Consider the following 6,305-nt stretch of genomic DNA (forward strand, 5'->3'; position numbering starts at 1 on the left):
TACGCCAGCCCGCAAGAAAATGTGGCCCATGCATCGACCGATACAGGGTGCGTCCTGCGGGAGAGCAACGGTTGCGCGCCGAGTGCAACCGCTACTCTCCTGCAGGACGAATCGTTGCCGTTCGTCCTTCTGTTGCTCTCTTCCAACCTAACACTAAACGCTTACTCCCCCAACTTGAGACATGTCAGCCATCTTGTTCCAGTTGGCCTTTTTGGGGAGTAACAGTTGGTTTTAGGACTAAAACCTGCCGTTACTCTCATTTTTTCCATTTTTGGCTTAGAGTGTACGGCAACAAATTGTAATGTCATGCGAAGAACGGCAAGCGGCTCGAAACTTGCAACGTGCTGCTCAAGCAGAAGTGACGCACGGAACGAACGTACACAGGATCAGCGCGAACTAACCGTCAGAGTTGTCACCTATTTCTGTGCGAGCAGTGCGCTTCTTTCGCAAAAGCGGCCGCTGCGGTGAGCGAGGTGACCTTCGTGCTCTCAACGCAGACTTGGGGTTAGAGCGCAAGACGTACAAACCACCGCCAACACCAGACAAGCGCGCGTGCGAGCGACCACGCCCTGTAGAGGCGCGCGCTCATCCGCGTGGGGCCACGACCTTTAAAGCGCGCTCTTCGAGCCATTCGGGCCATCTAACTAGTGATAACGGAAAGACGCTGATGTACCACCGATGTCAGTGTGCCGCCACCGGCAAATGGTGTATATAAATAGCTCGCCGTTAGCGAGGCAAAGAACGTGGCGTCTGTGGCCGAATCGTTTCGCGCCGCGCGCGGCGCATCGGCTGGTCGTGAGTTCGACTCTCCGAGATGGAACTTTTTCTTCTAGTTTTTTTCTTCTTTGTCATCTGTTAGTGTTTAAAATTAACAATGTCATATCCGTGACGGAAATACATCAGTGGAGCTGTGGTGGACTCCGGCATAAAACACTTTCGTGTTAAAAAAACGGCGAGTACACTTTAGCTGCGCCTTCAAGAGCAGAACCCGATAGCGTAATCGGGCCCCGTTCGCACCGCCTTCTCAACTGCTAGCCAGGCTTCGGTTCTCGATGGATGCCACAACCGTGCTGCAAGGAAACGAACATAAGTGCGCGTAACATTGGCCCTTTCAAGTTATCCTCGAATGCCTGCTGCAAGTACAGTTGCCAAGTGCCCACTAAGCCATAATTCTTCCTTTTGCGAGTCAGCGGGGGGCCCACTACGCGTCCGTAAGGTAATACGCGAACCTACGCAGCTGCTCAATTTGTTGGATGCCTTTTCTGATGATGATGAATTATGCCTGACCGCTTAGTAATGGGTGCGCCTTTAGAAACCCACTCGTTGCGCAATTCACATGTTTTGACGCTGGGCGCAATTCTACGCCTCTGCCGCGCAGTATTACATGCGTTAAGGATACACCTCCAACTACATGACATTCAGACATTAGCATAGTGTTTTTTGCCGAAAAAGCTGAAGAAATGGCGCTGCTCTGCGCTGCGGTAGAACAGCTGCTTGCCACGCAGAAAGCCTCGGTTTGGTTTTCACTCGAGCGGAGTATTTTTATTGTTTATTTTATTTACATCTTTCTGAAAATTTCACTCACAGTTAACGTTGGTACTTCGCTCACAACTAACAACCCGGACACCGACGCCGACGCCGGAATTTTTACTAAGCAAGCTCTTCAGCGCTCTTGCGTTAAAACGATGGTTCTGAAAACTGTCCACTATGTGTTCCTAGCCGGCTGCTGTCAGCAAACTTACAGAAGGGCTCAAGTATTCGCATGCATGTCAGTGTGTCACGAGTAGTTGTGCATCAAGAAGATGAGAAAAAAGACGTCTGTTGGGCGAAACGAAGCGCATGACGAAAACAAGAGACAGAAGAGTAAAAAGAAGAATTGGGGAGAAGTTTGAAAGAGCGCGTGGTAGATCCCCCGTAGTGGGTTGAGCTATTCCCCTAAGGAACCAACCAGCCAACCACGCGAGCTTAGAAGGAGCAGCAGCGGCGGCAGACGAACAGCTGGTTTGCCTTACGGGAGCGGGAAGCCAGGCAGTCGTTTCTGCAGCCATGGCCTGGAGACGTGCATGCAAAACGTGGAATCCCGGTTTATACCACAGAGCCGTCACCTGTCTGCACCCAAATTCATGGGCAATCACCTGCTATCATCTTCTGCTCGGAACGCTGCAGGCTGCGTCAAGTGCCACGCTGGTCTGGCGCCGCGCTGGCGAAGAAGCTTCGTCATCGCTACGGAAGAGAACACCTACGTCGCTCCAACACTACGGAGACCGGCGTCTAGTGCCACTTCGGGGGAACGACCACCGCACAACAGTGGATGGTCAGGACTTCTCACGTTTTGTTCTTTTAACACCGAAGGTGTCTTATGCCGGGGTACTCCAAGACTTTCATGACGTATTTTTCTCACGGAACTACGTCAGTAGAAGGAACGCCATCAGATGGCAAAGAAAAAAATAAACAGGAATCGAAACCATGACCTCTCGGTCCGCGACGATGGCTGGCGGCCGTTTAGCCCACTGAGCTACCGCCGCACACAATGCAGAGGCTACATGAACGCGCCTTTTATCTTTCACACTTTCATTTCACAGTGCTCCTGGATGGATGGATGGATGGATGGATGGATGGATGGATGGATGGATGGATGGATGGATGGATGGATGGATGGATGGATGGATGGATGGATGGATGGATGCCATGAGCGTCTCCTTTATAACGGGGCGGTGACATGTGTGCCACCAGGCCCGAAAAAAAAAGCCGCGCCGTTGCTACGACCGTTCCATTCGACGCATTTCCAAAGAAGTGCAATTCTGTCAACGCTTTGACACACCGCGAGGTGGGGGTTTTAGCCCAAGCCTCGCTCGTAGCATCCATCATTATCCAAAAATAGCTCTCCGACGCTCCCTTGACAGTCGCATCGCGTTTCCCGCTCCCCCTGCCAGAATTAACGGCGAGGCTAGAGGGAAAACACGACGCTTTAAAGGAATGCATATCGAGTACAAGTGTTTAATATGTGCTTGTTGATGCCATGTTTGCGCGGCATTCACCATAAGCAATGTCCACGTATATGTTCAGAACGTCAGCTACCGCAAGGGCAAAATCTTGACCATGGGCGTTTGTCGTCGGTAAGGAGACGTGCCACTACGCATCCGCGTGAGTGCATCCACATCACGCGGTGCTACATCTGCCAAACAACAATAGACATTATACATGCTCTCACATACCAATGTACTATAAACAATCAACTACTTCTGGCTGGGACGACACGTTACACTTTTTTCAACAGTGCGTAACTGATAGCTAGAATAGCCATTATAGCTCGATATTTGTATAGTTAATCTTCCGTCTGTACATGGGGGTGCTGTGCTTTCGGTGTTTTTTAGTGTGTTCAATTTTCGCTTCTTGTGTTTAGATAAACAGCTTGTGCAGGGGAACTCGTGACACAATGGTACTCAAGCGTTCGTCGATGCATTTTGCTAACTTTTCTCGATTATCATCGCGTTAGCTATTTACCAATTACTTTACGAATATACTCGCAACTCGCCTCCAACGACATACGCGACAGTTGAAGTCTTTGTGTAGATGCGCTGCGAAGGGCCTCATTCCCAACTATCCATGAAAACGAAATATTAAGCTATATATTTAATACCGGCATCTTCGCGAGAACAATGCATGAACATGGTCAACATTGACAAGTTTTGATGGGTAAAGCTTCTCTCAAAACAAGGCAGTACGATTTGTAAAGGACGACAGCGCCATTCAGTCATGGCCTTAACTACGTGGTAGCGCCATCAGCCATTCAATAGCTCACGGCGTCCCTTATGCATTCGCCTTACACGGCTCGACGGCGAAAGCGATCTTCTCCCTTTAAGGCGAAAGTCTTATATGCCTCATCAAACCCGCGAATTGACAGTCGGCGTCCAGCGGCGTCCGGGACCACACGAATGATGCAAAAAATTATCATCGCGTGATGGCGTTAGTATATGACTTCATCATGACGACACAGGTCGCTGAAATTTGCGATGTCATTATGACAATGTCGGGATGTCACTTGAAGTAACTTCAAATGATGACGTCATCACATCGTAGCTTGGTCGAAGGTGCGCTGATCAAGGAGGCAGTGCAAAAGCATGTGAGGTGCCTCCGATCCTGGAGGCAGCGAAGACAACGTTCGGTGCGGAAAGCTTTCGGAGGACGGTGGCGCAGCACCAATATGTAGACTGAGATGTTTTCCGCCTTCGACTTCTCTTAGGTCAATGCATCACGGACCCTGTCAGCTTTAGGGGCGAAGCCCCTTTATGGTCGAGGCTTGTCCGTTGCTGTTCTTTGTCCGTGCTCAAGGCACAGCACGATGTAAAATCGAAACATCCGGTTTAAGGTATGTTGCCACCCTTGAAAACAATGTTCTTTTCTGAAAAAAATCTAATTTAACTTTTTGATATGTTAACAACCTACAGACATTCAGAATTGTGCTGCAGCAAAGATGACGTCTGTATGTGCTTCTGTTCGAGAGTTATGTTGATTTTTACAATTACCGGTAGACCTCTCTGAAACCGAAACTGGTATTTTGTGAAAATGAAACGTACATTTCAATCAGTAAACCAAACTTTTCCTTGTTCTCAAACATGCAGGGAACATGTACATTAGTTTGTGATGAAGTATACTAAAGTGTAATAAGATTGAGCAATGGTAGTCGCGACCATTTTTTATTCAAATTGCGCAAATTGCCACGTGGGGGCACACGAAGTGAGATCTTGTTTATACTGCACCAACGCGTTGTACTACCATTGTGAAAGCTATATTTTTCGTCACTTCAGTGCCATAGATTGTTGTCCTAAACAACGTAACAAGATATGGCTAAGTTCTGAGTGAAACAAAGGCCGAAACACAAAGTGTGAAGAGTTGGTGTGCCTACAACCAAGTGAAGGCTCAGGTCACAGGACGTACAAGCACAAGGGAGGTTTTTACAAAGGTATCCTGAACAAACTAAAGCCTGTGTATGCAACCTCTCTTCAGATGAGATGTTTTGAAGAAATGTGTCTGCGGAAAAACCCAAAACGCGAATGAATGCTTCCATGGGATGTTCTGGCAGCGTGTCCCTAAAGATGTCTACGTAGGCCCGCACATTGTTTTGTTTGCACTATCAGATTGTATATGTCACTTCAACAATGGAAATAGAGTCACAATGGATATTGACACGTGGTCGTGACGTCGACGAAGACAGCAGTCAGCGCGTCCCAGATGAAACTGTTTACTTGCCCGAATTTGTGGCCGGGAAACTGAGTCAAACTACAGCAATACGCTGATAGCGGCGAACAGAGCGTCGACCGTCGATCAACTGACAAGCAGTCAAGCGCGTCGGCTTTTATACAGGCGCTATCGAACTTTCCAGCGATATCGCTGTTGGCGGCGTTATCTCTCGACAAAGCTGGAACATTCTCGTGCGGCGCGCAATCTTAACGGATTGTTCCAAAATAATCGCGAAGCTTCCTACACATCACGGCGAGGCCTGCGCAGCGCGTTGCCCACAGTCTTTGTGGGTGAAGCTTCAACGCATGAAATACGAGACTCGCGGCAATGCCCCCCTCTGAAAAAGCATCGTCCCGATACTTAAAAACAGAACATGAATACATGCAATACTACAGAAAACTAATAAGGAAAGCAGAGTACTCAGGTGCGCTAACGAGCATAGTACGGTTTAAGGCGCACCATATGCACGACCTCGGGTCGAGCTCGGCGCCTCTGAGAGTTCGTGATGCCGTCAGGGACAACCTCGTAGTCGAGTGTGCCGAGACGTCGAAGTACCCTGTACGGTCCGAAGTATCGTCGAAGAAGCTTCTCGCTCAGTCCGCGTCGTCGTATTGGCGTGCAGACCCAGACACGGGCGCCGGGCTGGTACTCAACGAAGTGTCGTCGAAGATTGTAGCGACGGCTCTCGGTGTGCTGCTGGGTCTTGATGCGCAGGCGGGCCAGCGGGTAGCATGGCGTCGAGCGTCGTCGCCGGGCACCTTCCGTAGATCAACTTGTACGGCGTCAGCTGCGTCGTTTCTTGGACGGCCGTGTTGTAAGCGAAGGTCACGTACGGAAGGACGGCGCCCCACGTCTTGTGCTCAACGTCGACATACATGGCGAGCATGTCGGCGATGGTCTTATTTAGACGCTCGGTGAGGCCATTGGTCTGCGGGTGGTAGGCGGTGGTGCGGCGGTGGCTCGTCTCGCTGTACTTGAAGATCGCCTGAATTAGGTCCGCATTACAGGCGGTACCTCTGTCTGTGATAAGGACCTCTGGGGCGCCATGACGCAAGACGATGTTC

The sequence above is a fragment of the Rhipicephalus sanguineus genome, chromosome 7 (assembly GCF_013339695.2).
Source record: "Rhipicephalus sanguineus isolate Rsan-2018 chromosome 7, BIME_Rsan_1.4, whole genome shotgun sequence".
NCBI classification, from domain to species: Eukaryota; Metazoa; Arthropoda; class Arachnida; order Ixodida; family Ixodidae; genus Rhipicephalus; species Rhipicephalus sanguineus.